Source organism: Vicugna pacos, chromosome 15 (assembly GCF_048564905.1).
Source record: "Vicugna pacos chromosome 15, VicPac4, whole genome shotgun sequence".
Taxonomy (NCBI): domain Eukaryota; kingdom Metazoa; phylum Chordata; class Mammalia; order Artiodactyla; family Camelidae; genus Vicugna; species Vicugna pacos.
In genome coordinates this window covers 14,528,616-14,543,259 of record NC_133001.1, presented here as the reverse complement: position 1 = coordinate 14,543,259, position 14,644 = coordinate 14,528,616, and the positions used below count along the sequence as shown (strand labels likewise).

Here is a 14,644-nt window from a genome sequence, read left to right as displayed (position 1 = left end):
GCCACTACTGATATTCTGACTACATATTGACTACAATCCTATGCATAGTATGAGGTTCAGCAGCACCCTGACCTTTACACTCCCTAGATGGATTAGCACCCCTAGTTGTGATAGTCAGAAAGTCTCACCTTCCCATCCCCCACCCCCTAACTTCCTTCCCATCCTTTACCCTGAGAACCACTGCTCTAATCTCAAGCTGGAGAAGACAACGTTTTTAGGAGGGGTATTTCCCTTATTTTTGGCATAATGCTGGTACGTAGTAAGGTATTTAATAAGTGTTTGCTTACTACCATAATCATACTGATGTCTTAAAAGGTTGTTACTAAGCTTTGGGATAGGGAAGGCAATGGCTTTTAAAAGTAGCTGCAGTTTCAGTATTTTATTACATTTGGTGAGAATGGCTGGGAGTGAGAATGGGAGAACTATCATCTTACCCTGACGGTGATGAATTACTAATATTTCTGTGTATTTGAGATACTTTAATATTGTAGCAACCTCTCTCAAGTGGTTGAAGGAAAGGGACTGGAGTTGGGGTGCCCAAAGAAGTAGCTTTAAGGTCAATGCTGGCCAATCCTGACACTTAGTGAAAGACTAATCTGTGAAGGCCAGATAAGGAATGACCTAGGGGACCGGTATCTAGAAAAACTAAAAGCAGGTTTTGGAAAGCAGGGGGGAATGCTTTTAAATCAAAAGGGGTATCAATTTGAATCAACCTTGGATTAAAGTCTATCTAGCACTTACATAGAATGTTAATTAGTAAAGTGCTTTCACATAAGATTATTTTATTTGACTCTCACAATAATCCTGTGAATTAGGTAGGAAAGTCTTACTAACTCCATTTTCCAGATAAGAAACAGAGATTGTCAGTCAGAAAAGCTAGTGATTGGTTCAAGGACAAACAGGCAATATTTGGCAGAGCCAGAATTGAAACACATGTATTAAATGTACATTAACTCATTTAATTTCTATCACAACTGTATCAAGTATAATCATTTATCTTATCTTATAAATGAGAAAACTGATGCTCCTAGAAGTTAAGTAGTCCCTTTTTTTTTTTTAAATTGAAGTGTAGTTGGTTTATAACATTAGTTTCAGGTATACAACGAAGCAGTTTAGTTATACATATACATATATATTTTTTTCAGATTATTTTCCATTATAGCTTATTACAAGAAATTGAATATAGTTCCCTGTGCTATACAGTAGGTCCTTGTTGTTTATCTATTTTATATAGTGTACATCTGTTAATCCCAAACTCCTAATTTAGGTTTTCTGATACCAACCAATCACACCCCAGACAAACCTGGGTGGGGCTGATTCCTAAATAAGAGTAAGAGACCCTATTATGGGACCATTTGGGAGAAAGACTAGAAAGTAAAACAACCTCTAGACAAGTTACACTCCAGCCATAGACAAATAACAACTGTGCAACTATGACTAGGGCTTTTTGACGTTATTTGAATCTTTGTCACTTCCTCAATGCTCACTGTATTTGTAAACCCTGCTTCCTGGTAGTGAACAACAATAAAAATCAGTAAATGAAGTGGATTTTGCAAGCTTATTTAAAAAATGGGGAGGGGAGGAAGGAACCCAAGGAGAAAAACAGGGTATTACACTAAGACAAATTCCTGGCCCCATCAGGAAGGAAAAAAACACGTATTAGAAATCTGAGTCCATAAACAAGTCTCCATTGTGTAGCACAGGGAACTATATTCAATATCTTGTAGTAATCTATAATGAAAAAGGACAAGAAAATCAATATATGTATGTGTATGTATGACTGAAACATTTATGCTGTACACCAAAAACTGACACAACATTGTAAACTGACTATACTTCAATAAATTTTTTTTAAAAAGAAAAGAAATGAGTCCAGATAGCCTAGGGACAGGAGGCTTCATGTACTCTCAGGAAAGTGCTAGCCAAGAGAAAACCACAGGGCAGTATTCCTGACTGGGGGAGGGGATTTAAATACAACCTTGCCACTCTACCCCAAAATGACCACTTAACTCCCCACATCTAGAAAATGTATTTTAAAAGACACAAAGGGTGGGGGGGGAAGATACAACTAAGGACTCATTTTTATTGTCTCTGCCAATGCTTGGCCTGTATTCAACCCTTACCGAAGTACCAAGAATGATGATACGCTTTTCAGAAGGCAAGATCAGAATTCCCCCTAGGTTTAACCACTAGAGTTACAAACACAAATCTGCAGAAAGCAGCAAATTCGGTGGGATTAGATAGATATTTGAACAAACAACATCACATAAAAGTATATTCATGGGAAATTCTATACTTTTCTAAAATCAGCATCCAACACTGGCAGGCAGCTCGTGCTTGCGCCACCCTTTCTTCATAGCGTCCGGCGCCTCCTGGGTTCTGTCTCTGTGCCAAGCACCATTCTCAACACTTTACATATGTCAACTGATTAAATCCCTGGAACGACCCTATGAGGTAGGAACTATTATATTCCTCCTTTTATAGACAAGAAAACCAAGGTTACAACTCAAACTCTAGCTAGCGCTCTGGAACTGCTGAAACAATTGAGTTTAAAATTAAAGTAAATGGGGGTGAGGGGTGGGGAGGAGAGAAATACATTGAGAAACTAAACAACAAACAAGAAAATCCTCCAACTCTTTTCCTACTATCACTCTTCATATACGGAACTGTATCATAGCTTCTGAATGAATGCTATACACTGAAACCTTTAACAGTATTTGAATTTACTTGAGTTCTGTCCACCTATACACATGAATTCTAGTCTTAAAAAAGAAAGGGAACAGAAAGGGGAGTTGGCAGGAAGAAGAGTTGGAGAAAAGCAGCCCTGGATAATTCTGACACATTTCTTTAAAAAAAAAAAATCTTGAAGAGTCAGAAAGTCAAATATTTTCCTGAACTACTCACTAATTATTTCATTATGATAGCGTTTTCTTCAAACTAGAAGAAACACTTGTGAAGGACTAAGTTATGACCGTCTAGGGTCAACCCTGAGAACTCTGGCCCTTGACTGTCATGAGGGCTACATCCAGGGTCCTCCGTGAATTCTCAGATTTACAATCCAGTTCTGCAGCACGTGGTCTTTCGCCCTACGAACCGGGGACAATATTTTCCACACCTCAGAGGATTTGTCACCAGAACTGAATGAGAACAAGTAAGTTGCACTGAGATTTGTATGTTGGGCCATCTGCTTGATTCGCTCACTAGATACACAATTCTGAGTCTCTTAAAACTATTCAAACCATGAGAGTTAAACCAGTGATTTTCAAGGACCTAATGTAGTGTTAAAAAAAAAAATCAAGAGTTTGTTAAATGTACTCAGTTAGGCATACAAAGTTGGTTTTAATAATACTTTGTTAATTTGTGGCGATGCTGCCTCATCCCTTAAGATTTAATCATTTTCTCAGAGATGCATTTTTATTTCTCAGTATCTGAACAGATGTTTATAATCTGTTCTTTGTACTCAGATATGATGAAGAAAGTTCTAGTTTTCTACTGCTCTGAAATATAATCAAAAGCCTCAAAGATCATTGCAATTAGTTTCAAGGCTGAATACTATATAAATGTTTGATACTCAATAGTGAAAAAAACTGTATCTAAATCAAATAAGATTCAGTATATGTAGTCCCTGCTCTTACAAGGAAGTTAACTTTAATTCTTTTATAGTTTCACAATTTCATCGTAAGCTCCATTAAAAAGGAATGGGAAAAGAAAAATACAGCTGATAATTCAAATTACAAACGAATCTCCAATATTTTTTCTAACAGTAAAATCAGCTACCTATAGAGAGAAGTCATTATTAAAAGACGACAATTACTATAATCTCACTAATGAAAAAGTTTCATGTTATGAGTTTTAGTTTTCTCTTCAGTTCATGCAAAGTTCTCAAAAGTAACAGCAGCTGATCTTTCTCTGACCAAGTCATAGTTTTCCCCATAATTTTTTATAGCAGTAATTCAGAGACATTATATGTGGGAGGCTAAGAACATCTATTTTTTAGCAGAGTGAATATTTTAAATCACTCTGTATGGTATTTCTACTTAACTTTTTTCATTAGGAACATAATACATACATATAGCTGGGATATTTCTACAAATCTCCTCTCTCCACTCTTGGTTATTGTTATATACATTACATTATACCCCAATTATTATGATCAATGTTTTCTCCTAATCTGCAACTTTTCTCGTCACTGACTTAACTTCTGTGGTATACATTACAAGAGTAAATACTACTCCCTCACAAATAGATAAGAAAATTTGATCAAAAATGAACACACATTACTGAGCAGTATGTAAATATTCTAGCAAAAACATTGTTTCTCATGAATTTTCTATAAAAAGAAAAATCTCAGTTATACCTTTTCTTTTAAAGAAAATAAAATGCTTCAGAAAGGAACACTGCTGGGAACTTACAACTGTTCAATGTTTAGCAGAAAGAGCCCTTTCCCCCTACAATCAATCATCAGATCTAAAATTATTAAATCTCTTCCTATCACATCAGAGGAAGAACAACAAAACATTCAGGTAGAAACATTACCCAAATTCTTATAAAGCAAGACTCTCAACATTTTTTTAAAATTCTCTATAATTTTTCCCTATCTTGTAAAAATGTTTAAATAGTAAACTAGTCAACTCAAAGTCCTAGATCTCTTTCAGAGGACCTCAGGAAATTTATGATCGAAAAACTAGATTCTGAATAAACTGTCAACAGTTAACCAAAGTACAATGAACAGCATCATCATTCTGGCTACCAAACAATTTCCTTGGGAGGGCAATGTAATTCTCAAATTTAATAATGGAAAAGAAAACAATGGACAACACTGAGTTCCAAAGCATGTTAAAAACTAAGTACTGAGCTTGGATTGGAAAAATATTGCAAATGAAGAGCTTTTAGTTTTCGGCTGACCAACAGTCAACAGGCAATAAACCCCTGTAGTTATTTTTCTTATGCTTTCTTTAAGACTGATGGGAGGTGAGATTAACAGTACAAACCTCCCTAAAAACACAAAAGCCTTGGAGCCTAAGATTTATTCAACCCTTCTCTTAAGAGGAAAGGAAATATAACTTATACAGAACACATTTCTAAAACTGAATGTGAAAAAATTAAACATAAACCATCTGATGACTCAAATCATTCCTTTTACAACCCTACATTTAACGTTAAGCACTGACAACGTGACACTTAAAATCAAGCCACAGAACACCTACCTCTTTATTCCATCGCTATCACCACAGCTAGATAAACAACCTTCTAACCAGAGGATAAAATCCAGATAGTACTAAAGCATCTTCCAGTTACGCTGGAATCACACACAGAATAGCAGTGTGCTCGGTGTTTTTTCACTTAAGCACCTCATAATGTGTGTGGGTGGGCCTGTGTTATGCAAAATAGGTAAACACGATGTAATTCTAGATTCTATTCGCTGAAGTGAGAATTCACTTCTCCCTCATCTCCTCCCTAAGGAAGTCTGTATCCCAAAAGGGAAGAATCGGACGTAAGAGGAAAGCACAGAACAATTTTTAACACAGGCTTAATTTCAAATTATGGAATAAGGTACTTCAAAAGGGAGTGTTCTATTTCTTAAAAGACTGAATGAATTAACTACATAAATGCTCTATAAATGTCAGAAAGATACTGAACTACCTTTTCATGATAGAGTAATAGCCTATTTTAACAGATTTAGTATTATAATCTGTAAGAAACAATCCATTTATAAAAAACAAAAGCATCAAACACAACTCACAGTAAAGAAAACATTGCCCTTTTAGCACTAAGAAATGAAGCAGATTTTTTTGGTCTTGTTATAAAATACTACATTATCCCAGGCATAAGAATAATTAAACATTCAGTCACATTTTCAGTTGATCATGCTTGCTTATTTCCAGCTTTATAGTTTAAAACAGATCCACTGGGTGCTCATGAACATGGAGAAATGACAGCAGTACCCAGCGGGGGCTGGCACTGAACAAGCTTCACCAAACAGCTATTGAAGGCACCTTACTTACGGATTTTAAGCTGCTTTTAGATTATCCTACTCGTATGCTCCATTTGAAGAGTTACTGCCTGCTTCTTTAAATTCCCCTGTACCTTTTCTTAAAAATGTTTTCTTATGGTGAAGGGTTGCACATGGAACTTGTCTATTCCTCTGCTTGCTAAAGGCGAATCTGCTTTGTGCTTAATTATATTTAAGATTTTTTAAAGTATGCTAAATTTAAGTCACAAGACCAAATGCCAGTGCATATCTGTTCAATAAGCTGCATATGCAAACCATCCATACTCTTCACCCATTAAACTGTGTTCACCTTGAGTCTAGGGGGCATATGCTCTTATATGAAAATACTTTTGGTGGCCCTAAGTCTAATAATATCTTGTCACAAAATGAACCCTCCTCTATCTTATGGCTACATGTCTACTTCTGTTGCTACCCAGCATTCCGTAACTGTGTCACATCCCCAGAAGCTATTCTTGAGTAAATCTGCATAATGTTTCTTTTGCTCATTTGGCTGGCAGCAGGCCCACTTAGGTTACTGAGAGGTAAATCAGCTCAGGTAGGCTGCTTTGTCCTGTGCAGGAAACATATTTGTAAAAATGATATTCTAACACTTTGCTATTTGGTGATCCTGCCATGTCATGTGATTCTAAGCTGATGAAACTGCTCAAGAAGCCGGACATGGCAGGTCCAATACTCATACTACATAGAATGCAGTTGTGACTGACTCTCTAAGCCTTACTTAAACTTGACTCCACAACAAAACCTGAGGACCTGCTGTTCTTCAGACAATATCCTGACTCTTAATTTTGGGAGTGTATTTCCTGCTCAACTCCTAAGGCAATCAAGATAATAGCTCATACACTATCATCATGAACTACCTTACTGATTAAAAATAGAGCATTAATAGTACAAAAATTCCTTATATATTTCAAGCTCTGTTTCTACCAAATAATCTCCTAAAGTAATATATTTTTCTTAAAGAGCTCTAAGAAGACACTGAAGACAAAATCTCCCTATTTCCTAAGTGAGTATGATGAGCAATTTTAAAATGAGACAAAGACTCATATTCATAAGGGAAAGAAAGGCTAGAATTAAATTTTTAAGCTTTTCTTTCCAAATCTGAATTGACTAGTTACTTTTTTTTTTTTAAAGAACTTTCTTTTTGCTTTTCACATGTGCTTTATTTACAATGATCTCTGATTAAATAACATCATGGAGTCAAATACAAAAACAAAACTTTAAGAAACTCTCTTGGCTGTTAGGAATCAAAGTCAACAAACTTTGGCAAATGGACCTTAATCTCAATGACCTTTCCCCCACTCTCCTTCTGTATCTGGCTTGTCTTGTCTTAAATTTTCTTGTCTTCATTTACAATAAATGAACCTCTGGCACTTATCTCAGGTGGGCTCAGGTACCAATGACAGATCTTCAGTACCCTGAACACTAAAAAAAAAAAATTCATCCAGAAGAAAACTAAACAAAACAAAGTGTACTTACCTCACAATTCCTATGCCTTCTCCGATGTTTCTTTTCTTAAGTCCTATTTTCCTTCCTATCTGTTGTTGTCTAGGCTTTGATTTCACCTTTGGACACAACTGATCTCTGGGACCTTGCTTCTCCTCTAACGATCTCTGAATACTTCCAAGGATGCAATCAAGGACTCATTCCTCATAGTCCCTTTACCTCTAGCCACACCCAAAGCAGGTGTGTAAATGATTTCCTCCTTTAGTCCTACCTCACTGGTGACACTTAGGTCATGTTCTTCTAACCCATAAGGCAAAGTCACACAGATGGCCTTGGATATTCCACAATAAGTTTTTACTGCACACCTACATGTGCCCAGTTTTTTACTTGCCAAATGCTCTCACTCTAATCCTTTTGAGGAAAAGGTATTTGCGGCCTAAGATTTTTAACAAAGCTTAATTTTTCCTTTTAGGGACAGAAAGAAGAAGAAAAATGTCACTGGTATTACTGTATCATATAATCACACACTAAAGCAGGAAAGAACCTTAAGGAATATCCTATCAACTTACTCAATTTTCAATTTCCTCATTTTACAGATGAGAAGAATCTATATCCAGAAAGGGTAACTTATTTGATGAAATCATAGGGCTAAGTAGGAGAGCCAGCTAATAGATCTTTTGACTTCTGTTAGGCTGTTTCATGAGTTTTGGAGGCAATACCTCAAACACTGAAGAACACAGCAGTCTGCTAACAAGTAACCCATAACTTGTACCACGGTATTATCACATGAGATGGCCAAGTATTTACTTAAGCTCTATTCTTTGCTGTGTGTTATTTTATACCACAAAGAAAAAGCTAAAAATTAGACAAATAAAAGTTTGATGGTATGTGTACCATGGAGATTTATTTCATTTTACCCACCAGATGGGTCCTGCTTCCCTGAATTGGTCACATTCCCACTTTGTTGGCTTTGCTAACCTGGAAGTGTCCTTAAACAAACCAAAGAAATCTAGACAAAAGCACTGCCTTAGATAATCCACACAACAGTATGTATCTATATCTGGATACAGGTACATAAAGAACTCTCACAATTAAAGATAAAAATATAAATAATCGAATTAAAATTTGGTAAAAGAATATGAATAAATACTCCTTCCAAGAAGACATACAAATGGCTAATAATTACCTGAAAAAACGTTTGACATCAAAAGCCACTAGGGAAAGGTAAATCAAAATGTCAATGAGATACCATTTCACACCCACTAGGATGGCTATAATCAAAAAGAAATATTGTCAAGAATGTGGAGAAGTTAAAATCCTCAATCACTGCTGGTAGGAAAGTAAAAATGGTTTTTCAAAAAGCACTCTGAAAACAGTCTGGCAGTTCTTTAAAAGATTAAACATAAAGTTATCATATGATCCAGGAATTCCACTCCTAGGTATATAGCCAAGAAAAATGAAAACATATGTCCAAATACTCATCCACCAATATTCACAGCAACAATATTCATAAAAGCCAAAAAGTAGAAACAACCCTAACGTCCATCAACTGATGAATATAAATAAAATGTGGCACATCCATAAAATTGATTACTATCTGGGAATAAAAAGGAATAAAGTACTGATATATGCTACAACATGGATGAACTTTGAAAACATGCTAAGTGAAAGAAGCCAACCACAAAGGATCACATATTATATAATCCCATTAACATGAAATGTCCAGAGTAGGCAAATCCAGAGACAGAAGGTATGATTAGTAGTTGCTTAGGGCTAGGGTCGAGAGTGGGGAATGGGGCTTGGGGAGTGATGACTAAATCCTATGGACTTTCTTTTCAGGTGACGAAAATGTTCTAAAAATTGATTGTGATGACGACTGGAGAACTCTGTGACTATAACTAAAAACCACTGAAGTACACCCCTTATGTTGGTTAAACTGTATGGTATATAAATCTTACAATCTTAATAAAACTTACAGTAACAAACAAAGCATTACCACATTTTTTTTAAAAAATGCCATAGACTCAAGATCACTGGATGCTAGCATGCACCTGGAATTCAAACACTGACCTTGAACTTGCTACTTCTTGAACCATAGAAACTGAGGGAAAGAATCAGTGACACATTCTACAAGATACGTAAGTTTTCACAAATGGAGCTGAAGACTTTCCCAAACCAACTGCTTTTTGTACCAGAAATCACAAAATTCACAATTAGGCTTGCAATTTCTCATCTCATATTCTGTTTCAATCTACCTTTAATTACAGACATGGATTTTTTGGTTTATGTTTTTGCAGACATCTTACATTACCTTCAATGAATGAGAATTAATGTGAATGAGAGGTGTTTCCTCTAACACCAACCAATTTACCAATTCTCTGACACCAACTGGGTATTCAACAATTCAATGCAATTCTGATACTATCTACCTCGAGGTAGCTCAGATTCCACAAGTTAAAAGGCTCAGGCCCACAAAACCCCCCACTTCAGTTGCAAGTCTCAGACTACCCTTAATTCTGCTATAAATTCGGGGCTCCCAAGCCCACCTCCTTATGTTCCATAATTTACTAGTAAGGCTCACACAACTCAGGAAAACACTTAACTTACACTTATGAGTTTATTATAAAAGGAAGTACTAGCTAGAAATATTCGCTTATGATCTTATTTGGCTAAACAGCTGAAAATAGTTAGAAAACTAGTATTTCTAGGTTACCAGATGATGATACCTCTCCACACCTTCTCTCAATATTCTAAGCTAGTACTTTCCATTAAATGCTTATGAATGATTTCCTCTACTAACAGCAACAATTGCAGGCTTCCTTACACTTTAATTAACTTAGATGATTGAGCAGTTTTCAAACTAAGGCCTGTGGTCTCCTTGCTTTTAATTTTGTGCATCTAGATTCACTAATAATGCAATTACTAATCCAACAAACACTGAGCATTCACTATAATGCCAGAAGCAACGGGAGTACTCAAACTAATGAAAAGGTATGATTCCCTACACTACCACTCATTTACTTATAATCGTGAAAAAAAAAGTATAAATCAATCAGCCCAACCCAAATTAGTATAGGATTGGTACTATATTAAAGCAAAAGACCACAGGTAATGTAAGACTTCAAAGAAAAGCATTACAATTTGGGTGAAGAGGATTGAGGAAAAACTGTACAGAAGGAGGAGTATCTGAGTTGGGTCTCAGGAGACAGATAGATTTTGGTATGTGGGGAGAAGGCATTTCAGGTGAAAGAAACAACATGCATCAAGATAAAAAAGGCAAGGGGAAAAAATGTATATTGTGTGCTCAGAAAAGGGTAGGTTCCCAGGAGCGAAGGGTTTGATTAGGAGACCAATGAGCAGCTAAGTCTGTGGAAATCAAAGACCATGTAACCTTCTGTAAGCTTGGTGCCTATCAGAAAGTACCAAATAAATGTTTAATACTGAATAACATTACAGTAAAATGAGTTTTTGACAAATTTGGGTAGAACATTGGGATAGTCTAACCCAAAGTATAGGCTGTAGTAAACACATCAAATTCACTTTGGGTATTCTTGGGAAGTCATCTCAAAGAAAGAGTCATCTTTCCAAACAGATTAAATTGATATAAAAGAAGTTAATCTGAAGATAGAGAGGGTTAGGTTAGGGTTAGGTTAGCCAATGCATTAAGATGAAATGGTTGATGTAAGCCACAGAAAGCCCACAAAAGACACAGGCAGCATGGTTACTTTTTCTAGTTACTGATTCTCCTCACAATGTTTTGGTGATTTTTTTTTTTTTACTGTTTATTTATGAAAATCTATATTGATGAATACAGAAGGCTAGTGTGGGATCCCTTGGCATTTGTGTATGCTATTGTTCAACTTCTCCCAGAGGAAAGGCTCTTTCCCTAAGGAAGGCAGGAGATCCTCAGGGTCACCACACAGAGATGGGTTTGTACCTTTCCTTTTTCTCAGGTTGATGGATCAAGAACAGACCAGTAATGTGGCTCTCTCCTCAAGTATGATCAGCTGCATGCATGTTTTTGGAAGGCAAGTATGTAAATAAGAAGCTGTAAAAAGCTGAAGAATGCTTATTAAACTATTTAAAACTAGCCAGGCCAAAATTGATCAAAACGATTGTTTGATATTCGATAGAGTTTTCATATTTTTAGGTACTGAGAACCAAGATAAACTTGACTAAGGATGACCTCTAGGGATGAGCTGGGTGGGGTAGACTGAAAGAAAACTAAAGAGATCACTCATTAATTCTGATTTTTAATATTTTAATAATAAAATATAAAACTTCACTTAAAAAATCCAGTTCAGCTTAAAGAAAAAGTATGACAACAATGACTGATTCCTCTTTGCATCTTGACAATAGAAAAAATCTCTTTACACTGTAATTTTTCAACCATGGATAGACTACCAAGACCAGAACAAACGTTCTCTTAAATCATATTAATTTGCAAAAGCCCAGGATATTTCACAATCCTTTCACTGATATTTATTAAACAACAATAAAACAAGGGAGAAAAAAAAGCACAAAATCCATCAAATTCCAAGCCATTAAGAGTTGATTTGAAAACTTTTCAAAGACTATGATTCTGTATAAACTTGTTGGAAGACTATTCTTCAGTAGATTATGACATCATAGCAACGTTTCCTAAACAATGTTAAGTGAGTCAGGCTTTTAACATTGATGAATTAATTGGAAGTGGATGCCTTCCAAACTTTGTTGTGTTAAAACTATATGCTGGGTTTTTTTTTTTTTTTCTCATTTAATGCTGTTTAAACTGCTTTTCTTGAACTCTATTTCTAATCACTTTGATGGCAATGCTGCAATTTTGCTAATAGCTCTTTTCCTTGTTGTGCAAGGATTTCTGTTCCTGAAACTGGAACTAATCTGGAAAATCTAGGCTGTTGCCTCAGTTTACATTTGAAAGTCAAAATTTAGCTTCCCTCTAACTACATCTGTTAGGACTGATCACTAGACAAGAAGAGATCCTTTCTTGAAACCAGTTCTCCACCTTAATTTATTGCCTTTTTCCCAATCAGTTATCTCAGATAAAAACAGATTCTTCCCATTCATATCATTTAGACTGTATAGTCTAGACTGCAGATACCTGAAAAGAAGAAATGCTATTAAATCAAGTTCCTTTTTAAGTAACTTCAGCTCAAGCTAAAACTGGGTAAATGAAAACTATCAGTTTTCCTCATTTTCAAAACTGAAAACCTATGTATATCAAAATTGAGATATAAAGGTGTATGTGTGTTGGGGGGTGGTTAGTTTTAAAACACAGAAAAATTATACTGTCTTATCCTGAAATTTCTAAAATTGAGGTTAGTTCAGTAAACATTTAGGAATTGCCTACTATGGGAGAGGTACTGTGCTAGGAGTTATAAAGATTAAATGAAAAATATTCCTATCTTAAACGAGCCATTAATATCAGAAAAAACACTTTTTGCTACTAGAACTTTTCTGAGACTTTCTCTTTTTAATCATATAATGGTCTTATAAACAAATACTGTTATATATGATACAATTCTATGCTTTTAAAACTAAATGGTCAGATTTGTAAATGTTCCTTTTAAAAAGTACTGTGTATGTTTTAATTGCCACCAACATTTCTTTCTTTTTCCCACTCCCACTGAAGAATATTTTTTTACAGGACCTTAAAAATTTCCTAAAATTTTATATTTTTTATCCAGAGCTACAGATTGAACTAATATGACATCTATAATGAGCTTTTTAAAAAATTCTTAATTTGATTCCATTGTTATCTTTAATCATTTGTCCTAATTATGCTTCCTGCCTTTACTGGAGTTTTATTGTACAGTATATGATAGTATATTTCAATTTCCACACACTTGTTTGGATTTCATACAGCTTACAATTCTTAGGAAGGATCTCTTCTATTAATGTTTTCACATATTAACATTTGTCAAAGCATTGAGTTTTCTGTAAGTTACCACGATTTTTTTATGACAGAAATGAACAAGATTCTAATTAATATATTGCTCTTTCTCTTTGAAGGCCCTGACATAGATATAAAATTCTATTTGGATCTATAAGTTTGTAGGGTTTTTTGGTTTTTTTTTTACCTTTGACCATGTAACATTTGGTCTATCACTGTGTTTACTGAGCCAAGTATCCACAAGGACAAACAGCAAAGCTTCCTATTCATTCCACTAAATCAATTAGGTTATTCACACATTTATTGAACGTCTGCCAAAAAGCCTTTTTTTTTTTGGTATCAATAAAAAGCAATCTTATAATAAATGTTTATTTTGATTTGAAGAAAAAAAGCCAGGGTTCTTAAATTCACTGTTACTTTGCAACTCTTGCTTCACTTGCCTTCAATATTGTGTAGGTGGAGGAAAGAAACCAAGACATTCAGAACAAAATGTGAAGTCAAGGGAAATTTTTAGACAGCAATAAATTGTGAAAATGACTTAAAAATACTGTCAGAACAATCTTTTGTAGAGAAACATAAATGCAGGCACTTTTAATATACCCTTGGTATTCAATGAAAAAATACTAGGCTCAGAATACCACAAATTCAGATCTTATTTGTTTAAACTAATTTGGACTCTTTTTCATATAACTCAATAAACTGCAATTAGAATGACATTCGAATAGGCTTTGTATAATTGCTCTTTTTAATACTTAAAAAAAGATTTAAATTCTTAATAACTCATGAAATATAGTATTACCTTTTTTGTTTTTATGAAAATGTTCTTCAATAAATATTTAGGCTATTTATAAATTTCCCAAGACCACTCATTTAATGTCACATTGTATTGTGGAAAAAACCACTTTAAATGAGTCATCCTCTATCTGTAAAATGCACTGATACCCATATAAAAACCAAGCAAATTAATACATTGTTAATTCTAGAAGATGGAGAATACAGTCTACAATTTCTAAGACTGCTGATCCATATACAGTTACAGGAATTTCCTTAATAATGACTCTAGTGTTAGAAGATGAATTTAGCACCTCCTAAGGCAAGGTATTCACTATTAAGTTTTTATTCAAATCACTGACTACCTACAAAGAAACAATGTAATTTTTGTTAGAAATGATTCTCAACTCTTACTTATATCAGGAAAAATTACTGTAGTGGCTGAAATAGAAAGCAGCCCATTTGATGTGTCCCAATAAACTCCATTACTTTCAATTTTTAAGTTTTAAACCATGTGTCTTTTG

At 34.8% G+C, this 14,644-nt stretch overlaps 1 protein-coding gene across 4 annotated transcripts in view; it reads right to left on the bottom strand.

Annotated features, from left to right (window-relative positions):
• PELI1 (pellino E3 ubiquitin protein ligase 1) overlaps window positions 1–14,644 on the bottom strand; it is a 135,922-nt gene that overhangs the window by 17,305 nt on the left and 103,973 nt on the right. The window contains exon 1 of one of the 4 annotated variants that reach the window (XM_031675552.2): window positions 7,490–7,615. The exons of the other annotated variants lie outside the window; for them this stretch is intronic. The gene's annotated coding sequence lies outside the window, so the exon portion shown is untranslated. Of the gene's footprint in view, window positions 1–7,489; window positions 7,616–14,644 lie in introns of those variants that run through there. 4 annotated transcript variants of the gene reach the window in all.